The following is a 13,042-nucleotide window of genomic DNA, read 5'->3' as shown; positions in this document are numbered from 1 at the left end:
TGGACCACCAGGGAATTCCCTTAAGAAGAATTTTGTCTGAATAAGAAGGCCAAGATTGGGTCCAGAAAGGAAGAGCATACAACAATATCAGCTGAAACTCCTTCCCCATCAGAAAGGCCAGGGTGACACCAGGTCAGCTGAGGAAGTGTTTAATTGGACATTTTGAGACTCTAATGTCATGTATGCAGATGCAAATGTTTGAAATGTTTGAGTTGTTTACAGTGTAGTTTGTGCCAGACAGGCTCCCATGCCAAGCCAGAACACAGCCTCTCATTATTCCGCTGGGCTCAGTTTCTAAAGATGTTTCAGGACTCTCTGAGACTTGTAAATTTCCACATCCAAAGGCTCATGGGTGGGATAGGGAGGGTGGGAGGGAGGGAGATGCAAGAGGGAAGAGATATGGAAACATACTTATATGTATAACTGATTCACTTTGTTGTAAAGCAGAAACTAACACACCATTGTAAAGCAATTATACTCCAATAAAGATGTTTTAAAAAAAAGGCTCACTTGTGTTTTCAAGGCAGAGCCATTCTTCTCCTCATGAGCAGACATCAGTCCTTCCCCTGCCAATCTCTCTTACTGCCTGCTCCGGTTCAGAAAAGGCTTTGGAGAAATTATTTGAGAGGCAATTACTCCAATCTCTAGAAATTTTAGTAGTTTGGGGAAAACTAACACAAAGGAAAAGTCAGACTCTTGATCCCTGCCTGGAAATTGGGTCTTAGCTGATGTTATTATTTCGAGAACTGTTTCTCTTATTCACTGACCCAGGAAAACACAGCTTATTATTAGCTCAGCGAATAGACAATTCTACCTTAACATACCCCCTATAAGGCACACCACAAGTGGACACTAGGGAATCCGTTCATCTTTAAGAATTGAAGCATCCACACTCTGCCTTGAAAATGCAACGCAAAAAAAAAAAAAAAAAGATTGTCATTATCACAAATTGTTATGATGCCTTCGCTATATATCCTCTTCCTATTATCAAATACCTTCTTCAAGAAAAAATTTTACATGTTTAAAGTTCTAAATTGGAAATACACATGAAGACCATTGTTCATGTATCATGTTAAGGATACTCAATTCAAGAATAAAAATTTGCCACTAGTTTTACATTTGATAAGCTTATTTGTTTTATCCAATGGTCTCCATTGGATAAAAAATCATAAGAAAATTATTAGCATTTATTAATGAGTTCATTCATTTATTCATATTACAGACATTGATTGATTACCTATTATGCTCAAAGCAACTGCAACTGTTTCAGATATACAGAGATAAAGAATATGTCGTCCTTGGGCTTCCCTGGTGGTGCAGTGGTTGAGAGTCCGCCTGCCGATGCAGGCGACGCCGGTTCGTGCCCCGGTGCGGGAAGATCCCACATGCCGCGGAGCTGCTGGGCCGCTGAGCCTGCGCATCCAGAGCCTGTGCTCCACAACAGGAGAGGCCACACAGTGAGAGGCCCGCGTACAGCAAAAAAAAAAAAAAAAGAATATGTCGTCCTAGGCCTTAGGAAGCCAGTGAAAGAGGAAGGCAAATGACTGCGATACAAAGACAAAAGGAAACAGATTCTCAAGTACTAACAATAAAGTATAGTTGACCCTTGAACAACATGGGTATGAACTGTGTCTGTCCACTTATATGTGGATTTTTTTCAATAAATACTGCAGGTACTACAGGATCAAAGGTTAGCTGAATCTGAGGATGCAGAACCACAGGTAGGTGGTGCTAACTGTAAAGTTACTCTCGGATTGCTGACTGCTGTGGGGTTGGTGCCCCTAACCCCCAAGTTGTTCAAGGGGCAACTGTAATGATAAAGTATTGCAGGATTATCACAAGGAAGCAATAACAGAGATGATATTTCAGCTCAGCCTTGCAGGATAGATGAATTTGCATAGTTATATGGTGGGAAGGGTATTTAAAGAACAACCATGCGCAAAGATGTGAACATTATGTTTCCCAGAAATGATTTTTTTTTAAAAATTCTGGCGTATAAAAAGCTGAAGTATTACAAAGCACTAGGGAGAAATTTAACCATACACATGCATACAAGAAGTGTATTCCCAGTCCCATTTCAGACATGGTGATTCAGAACCCACAGAGTTAGGTGGAGACCAGGAATCAGTATTTTTCAAATCTTCCCAGGTCGTGATGTACACTCATGATGTGATCTGATACACACATATAGAATACATGGAGGGATCTAGTAGGTGTTATGGGCTGAACTGTGCCCCACCACAGTTCATATGTTTAAGCCCTACTACCCAGTGCTGCAGAATGTGACTATATTTGCAGATAAGGACTTTAAAGAGGTAATTAAGTTAAAATGAGGGCATGGGGGTGGGGCTAATGCAATCTGACTGAGGTCCTTATAAGAAGAGGACATTTGGACACACAGAGACACCAGGGATGCACACGAACAGAAAAAAAATGACCATGTGAGGAAACAGCAAGAAGATGGACATCTGCAAGCCAAGGAGAGAAGCCTCAGAAGAAATCAAACCTGAGAAATGATGAAATGAGAAAATACATTTCTACTGTTTAAGCCACCCACTCTATGGTATTTTGTTTTGTCAGGCCTAGCGACCTAATACAGTAAGTGAATGCGCAGGAACGTACCGAGAAATACATTTTAAAGCCAAATCTTTAAGAACCTTAAATGCCACATTAGGAGTTTAGACTTTATTAGGAGTTTAGACTTTATTCCACAGACAATTTCTCAAAATGTAGGTCTTTTGAGAAGGGAAGTAATATGATCCAGCCTATGATCCAACTCTAGAAGCAGTGTGGAAGACGAAGTAATTTAAAAGATTCTGCCTGGCCAAGGCAAGAGACAATAAGGAACATGGCTAGAGTCATGATAGAAAGGATGGGGGGGATAAAAAAAAACAGAAAATTTCAGGTTCTATCACAGGTAGACACAACAGCATCTGGTGACTTAATAATGTGGGAGGATGAGGAAAAGGGAAGAGTTAAGGCTAACCTCCCAGATTTTGATCCTGTTTTGTACCCTATATTTCAGATACATCACATCACCTGCTATCTCATAGATTGAGATGCCATTAACCGAAATAGAAAACCCAGAAAGCATATTTGGGAATGAAATTGATGAGTTGAAAACCAGAGAACAGAAATCAGAAGAACATCAAGTGTAGAGCCAGAGATCTCTTGAGAACAGAGGAGCTCATTAGAGCCACATGGCAATGAGAGCACCGAGCTCACTTCCGTCATCACTCCCGTCCTTACAGCAACAAATAAAATGAGCAAACTGAAAACCAATGACTCTCCTTGGAGCAGAGAAGTGAGGGTGCAAAGCAAACCACCACTCTAAAATCTAGAGAGACAGGAAAATCCAGAGAGTCACAGCCCAGATCTGCTTATCTGGCGCAGAAGCCACTGCACCCATAAAGTCTAGGAATACCTAAACAGTAATTTTAACAAATTGCTGGAGACTGAGTATGGCCTACCTTGAGAGTGAGAAACTCCTAAGGCCACAGTCTTGGGGAAGGAGGGGGGTGATTTCCAACAATTTCAGGTAATCACAAAACAGCTACTTACAAAGGTGCAAAGACAGGAGGGAACATACCAGTGAAAAAAATAATAAAGATAGTGGCTAAGAAAGACTGAGCAGGCCTGTCCTAAATGTTTATATCCCTTAACCCTACAGCAAACCTATAGGATAATGCATTGGTTTTCTATTGCTGCTGTAACAAATTACCACAGAATTGGTGGCTTAAACAATACAAAGTTATTATCTTACAGTTCCGTAGGTCAGAAATCCAGCACTGGACTCATCAGGTAAAATCAAAGTGTTGGCAGGGCTGCATTCCTTCCGGGGGCTCTAGGGAAGGATCTTTGCCTTTTTCAGATCCTAATGGCCACCCATATTCCTTGTCTCATGGCCTCCTTCTTCCATCTTCAAAGCTGACAACATTGCACCTCTCTGGCCATTCTTCCATAGTCACATCTCCCTAACTCTCTGATCCTCTTCTGCCCCCTTCTCCCACTGTTAATTAGGCCCACCACATAATCCAGGATATGGATTTCAAGTCAGATAATGAGCAATCTTAATTCCATCCACGGCCTTAATTCTCCTTTGCCACATAACCTATCATATTCAGAGGTTCCAGGGATTAGGGCAGGGGCATCTTTGGGGGAGGAGCATTATTCTGCCTACCACTGATAGTTATAATTTTTTTTCCCATTTTACAAAGGAAGAAACTGAGGCATAGAGAGGATACGTAATTGGTCCAAGGTCACACCAGTGTTGGTGACAGAGCTGAAATCTGAAACCAAGAAACTGACTTCAGATCCTATTTTCTTAACTGTTAAACTACAGCAAATACAGGGTGCTAGTGAGTGGTTAGTTTAAGTGGTAAACCCTAAAATTTAGGCTGAGTAAGTAGTGAAATGAAGTCTGAATAGTGCTGACTTCCATGATTTGCCCTCTGCTTCCCAAAGAACTAAATTCGGGTTTGTGATCCTCCATTCATTCCCTAGTCTTCCTATGGCCCCTGGTTTTCTGTAAGTCTTATCTCAGAAAAGCTGATGAAAAGAAAAACCCTATGAAAGAACAGCCAGATGTTTCAGATGGTAAATTTTGCAATACACTACACACGGTATTAATGAATTAGAACATTCAATCAAATGTAACAAATGCATCTTCAGATTAGTCACAGATAACATAGATCCAAAGTATTCTGATAATGGTAAAAGAACCTCAAAACGATGTTCTGGGAACAAAAAGGACATATGAAGGTGGAAGATTAATTATATGAGCCACTCGACAGCATGGTGAAAGAGAAGATGTTTTCTTTTTACCATTTCAATCAATTACAAAGCTAATTGAAAACATGGGCTAAACCAGAGGATCAAAGCACAAGACCAGCAGGACTCTCGAATTCACTGAATTCTTCGTTAAACATTTTTTACTATCTTTCATAAATGTTTGAAGAAGAAATGAATTTTCTGTGAATAAGAGACCACATATATACATATATAATCATATATCTTACACATATATAGTCATATAGAACATAAAGAATTTTTTGATAAACATTTAATATACCATATTATTGAAACTTTCTATATCCCTTTTCACTCTTATGAATTATATTCTTCAAACTCATGAATTATATTATTCAAATCTTACCATTTGTCTTTGTACGTTACCATTTGGCTTTTGTCTGCTTAATATGTCATATACAACAGATTTTTATTTATTTATTTATTTTTTTTTTGCTGTACGGGGTCCTCTCACCGTTGTGGCCTCTCCCGTTGCGGAGCGCAGGCTCCGGTCGCGCAGGCGCAGAGGCCATGGCTCACGGGCCCAGGAGCTCCGCGGCACGTGGGATCCTCCCGGACCGGGGCACGAACCCGCGTACTCTGAATCGGCAGGCGGACTCCCAACCACTGCGCCACCAGGGAAGCCCTAAACAACAGATCTTAAACTCTCCTATAAATTGTTTTGGTCAAGTCAGACAGAGAAAGACAAATATCATATGATATTGCTTATATGTGGAATTTTTAAAAAGGCTACAAATGAACTTATTTACAAACAGAAACAGCGTCACAGGTGTAGCAAACTATGGTTACCAAGGGGGAAGGGGGGAAGGGATAAATTGTGAGACTGGGATTGACATATACACACTATTATATATAAAAGAGATAACCAATAAGGACCGACTGTATAGCACAGGGACCTCTACTCAATACTCTGTAATGACCTATATGGGAAAAGAATCTAAAAAAAGAGTGGATACATGTATATGTATAACTGATTCACTTCGCTGTACAGCAGAAACTAACACAACAAAGTAAATCAACTATACTCTAATAAAAATTAATTTTTTAAATTGTTTTGGTCATTTTCTCATACTTCTGACCATTTCCTTTATATTCTTTGAAGATAAATATGTTTAAATGCCTAGCCCATAAAAAGTCACAACTATTCTGTCTTCCTTATAGATTTTATCTTTTATCAACTCTAGATCTGGTATAATGCTCTTTGCTTTGAATTACACTTGGTTTCTTTTTAATAATGATGTGGAACTTAAGGTCAGTAAAGGTTTCTGGATTTCCCACCCCAGCCCACTATGTTGATGGGTTTACACTGATGACTGTCTTTTGTGGGTCCCACCAGGGGCAGTGCCTGTGTTGGGCTTATCTCTCCATTTCCCAGCTGAGCTGTGGCTAGTGTCCTACCTGTAGGTGCTTCATAAGAAGCAAAGGTAGCTAGATGGATTTAATTGAAAATAATTACATTCAATGTGTTGTAAATGGCCTCAAATAATTAGGGGATCCAGGTCCACATCCCCATTTTCTCATTTGACTCAACTTGGAAACGTCTTCACATATAATACAATCAATGTAGACGCAGCTTACTGCAGATGTATCTTGCTTTAAGCAAACCTCATATTGAAAGTCTGGATTTTTCCAGATAATATGTTAAGGAATGATTAATAGTTCACTTTGTAAAGGGGTTATTTGCCTCTTGGAAGATCTAATCATAAGATTTTTTTATATTGCAGACTCTCCTATTACATTTTAAGTATTATTTGATTTCCACAGCAATTCTCTATATCCACCCCTTCATAACCATCCCTACTGCACATAGCAGAGTTGGTGCTAAGGATCCTTTCCATCACTGCCTGTCTCCCCAGAGATCTGGGCTCTGTTGGCCTTCAAATATCATCTGCTTTATTCTTACTTTTACATGGTGGACATGGTGGGAGGTGGAGGGGACTCATTGTAAAACGCCAAGGTTCCAAGGCAAAGCAAGGTTCCAATACAATAGACAGAGCAGTGGGCTGAAACTCAGAAGGCCTAGAGTTCTTGCCAGTTATGGGATCTGAGGCAAACTACCGCCTCCTTAATACCCAGATTTTTCATTTATAAAAGAAAGATAATAGTGCCTGCCTGTACATGCTTCTGCGGGTTCATATAAAAATTATTTTAAAATGTAAGGTGCTATGCTAATATATCCTTTTTTCCCAGCAAGTTTAATGCCACAACCCTAAGAGAACACTACATCAATCTAACGTCTCTGTTAGCTACTGTTTCTCACAGAATTCGTTAAAAGTTCTGAAAATTCCTCCTAATCATTATCCTTTTCATTTTATCTTACTCTACTTCTGTTATTCTTCCCTCAGTTCAAAGTCTCCCAACACTTTCTCTGCAAAATAAGATCAAACCCTCTGCACAGCACCTCTAAACAATCACCTATTTGTCTCTCCCTGACAAGCCGAATAAGATGAGAAACCAAAGCATGTGATATTCTTACCACTAGAGAAATACATTATTTGGAAGAGCCAGCTCAAATTTCCTCTCTGTATTCCAAATCTGCCTACACCTGTGCTTTATATGTCTGCTACACTCCTGCCATTTGCTCATCTTTGTTCCTTTCAACCACTCCTGTCTGTGTTGCTCTGTTTTGGTTTCTCTTGATGGTTTATAATAACCCCTCATTATCTGAGTATCTAACTTTGTTCCTTCACTAGAACTTACATAACATTTAGAGTTCTAAAGATCTCACCTGAAATATAAGGGTCATTAGTTAAGTCTAATGTGCTTTTTTTCCTTCTTTTTAAGTGTTTTATTGAATTGATCTGTCTTTTTAGACTGCGGACCTGTCGTAAAGTTTGGCCAGTCTTGGCTACATGATGTCACAGTACAGCTACAGGCAAGGCTGTACACCAGGGATCTCCCCTGGATGTTCCAAAGTTGTCGCACTGTCTTTCTGCCAAAACCTCTTCCTCATCTGGTGTTTATTACCCTCATCAGTGTCATCTCCACCCACCCAGGTAAGCAATTCCAAAACCTCAGAATTATTTTCCACCTTATCTCCCATATGCAGGCTAGTCATTAAATCCTGCCTTCCCTATATTCTGAATATCTCTCAAACTTATGCTAGTTTAGATCCTTATCCTATTGCATTTGGACTACAGCAACAGCATCCTCATTTTCTTCTGGCCTCCTGGCTTTTCCCTCTCTAGTTCATCTGAAATACTACTGCTGGAGCTATTTTCTAAAGGAAATCCAATCATAGCACTCCTCTGCTTAAAAATTCAGCTTAAAAACTCTTAAAGATTATCTAGGCTGTGAAAAAGCCTGAATAACATGACATTCAAGGACCTTCCCTCTCTGGCCCCAACCTCACAAGACCTCTTTACTACAGATGCACCCAACCCCTATCTCCCCCTGGGAGTGCCACGCTCAGACTGCTTCCATTTCTTTGCCCATGTAGTTCTCTGTGCTTAGAACAAACACCCTTCTCCCTCCTCTTGGCCTTCAGGCTTCGAAATCCAGTTCAAAATTCACCTGCTCTGTGAAGTCTTCCTAAATTCTGACCATACCTCTCTCCTGGGAGAATGAGTGGCCACTACTTCCACATCACCCTGTGCTGCAATTATCTGTGGATGGATCACTTTCCTACGTAAACTCGGTGTCTCATTCATCTTTATCTGGCACATAGTATGCACTCATTAAATGGTTACTGAAATTAAGATGCACTGAGTAAAAGAATAACTAAAGAAAAATTCCATAGATCTAAAAGCACACCAGTCCTCCTTCTTAGCTGCATTCAAGAAACAGGGCCCAGGGATAAAGAAAAGGACTAAGAATCTGAGCTTGAATGGGTTGTTTGTTTTTAAAACCTAAGTGGTTTAGGGAGGGCAGGGGGAGAAGAAAGTATATTTTAAAGCTCTAGCTCCAGGGCAAGTAATAAAAATTGTTGCTTTAATGTTTTTTTCATAATATTGTGAGCAATGGGAAGGTCTATTCCATCACACCCGCCTTCAGGGCTGAAAGTTTCAGCCTCCTGAGCTAAATCAAACTGGCACTGGCTCTCTGTTTTTCAAGCAGCCCCAACTGGTCTCTGCCTTCTATGAGACTAAACTTCACTGACAAAGAATAAACAAAATAATTTCCCACTTACTTTATGGGCCTCTCTTTTCCTCTTTTGCTCTTGTCCATTAATTATAAGAGTGCTGGAAATTCGTCTTGCATTTCTGCCCCTACATTAAACTGAGGTAGGCACTGTACTTTGTCTGCGTTGGGAGTTGTCATTAGGTTGGGAGGCAGCAACTCGCCCAAGAAACGACACTGTTTGGTACTCAAGAGTTTGAAGCCCTTAGGTGCCACTCACCCACACAGCTTTCGATGTCATCCTTTTTATACTCCCTGGATTGTTAAATCTGAACACGTTTAAAATTAGGATGCATGTGCATCTAGGTCAAAATATCAGAGTCTAGAGTACCAATGGAACTCAATAATTTTCAAAATGATTTAACAAACAATTCTCTATAGTTCAGTCTTAATCTTTCCACCCCTGAGCTCCCATTCTAAATTTACTTACCCACAATGCCCGAGAGTTTAATATACTACCTGGAACACGCACAGAGACCACATTCGACAACATTACAAGGCATTCCTAGCAGGGATTGTCTATATTTCTGGCAGAAACCCTGCCTCCATCTGCCTGTGTTTTGAATGCCTGACGTTCCCATTTCCCAAGCACTCTTTCCATTTAGGATGGTTGAATAGGGATGACAATTGTACCCAGCACTTAGGTTTATAGTGAGGAATAAATGGGGCAATACAAGTAAAAAGGTTACATATAACAGTGCTTGGTGAGTGGTCAGTGCCCCATAAATATCACCTCTGTTACATTCCATGCCGGAACCACATGTGACCCCATAATTGGATCTTTGAGAAAAGAATCAGAGAAAGTTGGTCTTTTACACCAAGCACCATGTTTGACTTCACTTCTCCCAACAGACTTGAAAGAACTGAAGTAGGTAACATTAATTTCACCTTACTTAACATGTTTGGGACTTTGTGTTTGTGAAGTGTAGCATGCAATAAATATTTCAATATGTATGTAAAATGACTTCTTAAGTGCCTTAAAAAAAATCTCTAAGGTCCTTCCGTTTCCAAAATGCTGTGATCTATGATAACTAATCTCAAATGCAGGCAAATTAATAGTGATGTAAATCCCTAGATATACTGAAAATACATGGCATTGTCAGGCTGGTTGTATTGGAAACAAGTTAGACCCAGGACCAGGAACCTGGGGCAGTGCACAAAACAATCTTGCCCTTCTTTCTCTCCTCCAGCCCAGAGTCTATAATTCTCATCTCAAGCTCCCAGGTCCTTTTGTAGCAGATGTGGAGAGGATGAGGAATGAGTTGGAATTTGCAGAGAAAACAGTGGAGCCAAAATTCTACAGAATCCCAAGCAGAGCAGCTGAAGCGAGCAGGCTTCATGAAATCACGTGCAATTTCACCTTTTAACCGATAAAAGAGAATCCTCGAAGTCTAACTCAAGAAGGGGCCCTACCTAACCTCCTGCATCTTGGAGATTAAGACACTGAGACCGAAAGAGATCAAGTAACACATCTAAAGTCATTCAGCTTTTCTGAAACCTGGGTCTGGAAACCTAGGAGTGATGCAGTGACCAATCGAATTAAAGCAGTCTCAACCTATGTCACTTCCAAAGTGTCTGCAACACCGATAAATGTCTCTCTTTCCTCTCTGAACTATATTCAGCCTTCTTCAGTCACCCACAAACAAGCCAGCACTTGTCTCAGGAAGACAGACAAGATCCTCCACAATCCTGAATTCAAAGAGACATCTGGTTTTACAAACAAGTCACTAAAAGCAGAGTCATGTGGTACTACCTTCAGATTCATCCTTATCTTTCAGAAATACATTAAATAATATTATAGTGACAATGATTCTCCAAAGTAGAAACCAAAACTCAAGAAAAAAAAAAAAAAAAGCTTAGGCATACTTCACTTTAAACAATGCATACAGGAAAATCTACTTAGAGTGGAAATATGAGGGGGTGCTTCTGGTGATTATTTTCTTTTAAAACAGCATAGAATATAACTTTTAAGTAGCCACAATCAGAATGACTCCATTTACAAGAGTGCCACATTCACACAGCTTTTGGGAAACTACCAGAAGATAAGAGTTGTAAGCCTGTGTCTCCACTGCCTCCTCGTCGTGTGTATTTATATCCATTCATGTATTCCTTCATTCAGCTCTACTTCATGTGTACTCATTCATTAATTCACCAGTTCTCCCTCATAGGAACTCACTCATTCATTCAATTGCTCACTTGAGTACTGCCGAGTACCTGAGAAGTCCGACAGGGGCTCTGCCCCCGTGTAACTTAAGAGCCTGCGTGAAGCCTAGACGTACACACCAAAAATGAAAGTACAAGATAAAAGACGAAAAGAACCACAAAGGAGACCCGATAAAGCAACCTGGAGGCTCAGGGGAACTAGGTGCTGGTTCCAGATGCGGGCGAGGGAAGCTCCTGGGAGGCTTGGGGCGGGGCACCTCCCCTCCGCGAGACGAGAGGGAAAAGGAGACATCATCACGCCCGGCTCGCTGCCCTCCATGCACAGCATCTCCCTCCATCCCGGCGGCCGCACGCGGCTTCCCCATTGCTGGGCCCTTGTCGCGGAAGCCGCACGCCCGGCCCGTCTCCCGGTGGCCTCCCTACCCCGTCCGTCAGTCGCTCCCACGAATGGGTGACTTGGGAAGTCCACACCGGGGCCGGCACCGCCTCGGCCCGCCCGCCGGGAGGAGCCGGGCCCAGCCGCCCGCGGGCACGGCCCGGCCAGCGGCGCACGCACCTGGTCGGCCGTTCGGGCTGCGGCGGCGGCGGTGGCGCTCAGCACGCTGCCGGGTATCCGCGGTCCTGCCGGCTGCGCACTGGGCGGGAAGGCGGGGCGCAGCGGCCCGGGCGGCTGGGCGCGGGCGGGAGGGCCCGGCGGGGCGCCGCCTCCACCACGCCCGAGGGCCTCGCTGCGCCGCGGGAGACCTGAGGGCCGCGGGCGGACCAGCTGGTACCTCACCTTCTGGCTCTGGCTCCCGTTAGAAAATCAGTGTCCCACCCTGGGCCCTGGGCCCCGCGGCCTTGCTTCTTTATTTAGGGGCCAAAGCGCCCGAGCGTCGCCCTCAGGCCCTCGCGGGTCTCTGGGCGGCGGGGCTTCCAAGAGCTGTAACCTCCGGTGGGCCGAAGGGCTTGGCTGAGGTGTCCTGTGTTTTCATGAGTGGCCCTGCAGGTAGGGAAGGAAGGGGTTGTGGAGCTGAAAGGAAAGCGTGAAAGTGTTGCCCAGTCTCTGCGCCTGCATAAGGGCGTCTGGAAACCCCACGCTTTGTAAGCGTGGGTAGGATATGCTGTTATTAAACAGCTATTGTCCCATCCTGCCGGGCAGGATTGTTGGAGAGGCGGTGATGATGGAAGGTGGACAAGAGGACCCGAACTGGGAGATCAGAAAGAGTCCTGTCTCTGGTTAATGCGTTAATTATATGAGGGTGCCCAAGAAGAGAGGAGACTCGTCTGATTACCCCGCGTAGCTTAATCTCAGCGAGTCACTCGCGTCGCTGGTCACAAAGCGTGTGCTCACGTAGTTTCAACGTTTTCTGTTTTGATAAATTTGAATTCCTTTGTTTAACCACACTCTTATCAAATACAAACAGTTATCGTTGTGAAACACGGAGCAATTCAGGTCTCCTCTTCAACCAGAAAAAAAAGCAAACAAAAACAAACAAAAAACCTTTTAATTTAAAAAAAGAAAAGAAAAAAACACGTGCTCACTGGGAACTTTAAAAAGTACAAAACTTGCAATGTCCATTTACCTGCATACACTTGACCCCCAGGTAACAATCTCTCTAAACTTTAGTAACCCCGTTGCCCACCGAATAAAGTGTGAACTCAGACATACAAAGTAGTTCCTCACAATGTGACTCTGGCCCACCTTTCCAGGATCATCTCTTTGGTGCTATATCCAGCTCCATTGAGTTACTTTTTTCTCAAACTATCTGAGGTAAAGGACAAGTTTTATTATTTCCGATAAGTTATGGACTGTCATTCTTGTAATATAAATTTAAAACTTGCTAGAAAAGTGAAAAAAGACATAAAAAACTACAAGCCCCAATTTTCATTACGGGTATATAACAAGCATACAAAAATAAAATTAATGTCAATTTATTTTTGTTTTCTTTTAATTTCTAAGTGTTTACTC

At 42.2% G+C, this 13,042-nt stretch overlaps 1 protein-coding gene across 3 annotated transcripts in view; it reads right to left on the bottom strand.

Moving 5' to 3' along the window:
* CPQ (carboxypeptidase Q) overlaps nt 1-11,750 on the bottom strand; it is a 438,744-nt gene extending 426,994 nt beyond the window's left edge. Inside the window, exon 1 of one of the 3 annotated variants that reach the window (XM_067017081.1) lies at nt 11,648-11,750. The gene's annotated coding sequence lies outside the window, so the exon portion shown is untranslated. The other 2 variants (XM_067017082.1, XM_059043627.2) reach the window with 2 other exon arrangements.
* Between the last annotated feature and the right edge of the window lie 1,292 nt (nt 11,751-13,042).

This window comes from Kogia breviceps, chromosome 17 (genome assembly GCF_026419965.1).
Source record: "Kogia breviceps isolate mKogBre1 chromosome 17, mKogBre1 haplotype 1, whole genome shotgun sequence".
NCBI lineage: Eukaryota > Metazoa > Chordata > Mammalia > Artiodactyla > Physeteridae > Kogia > Kogia breviceps.
The sequence above is the reverse complement of the archived record's forward strand: the minus strand, read 5'-3'. Positions and strand labels throughout refer to the sequence as shown.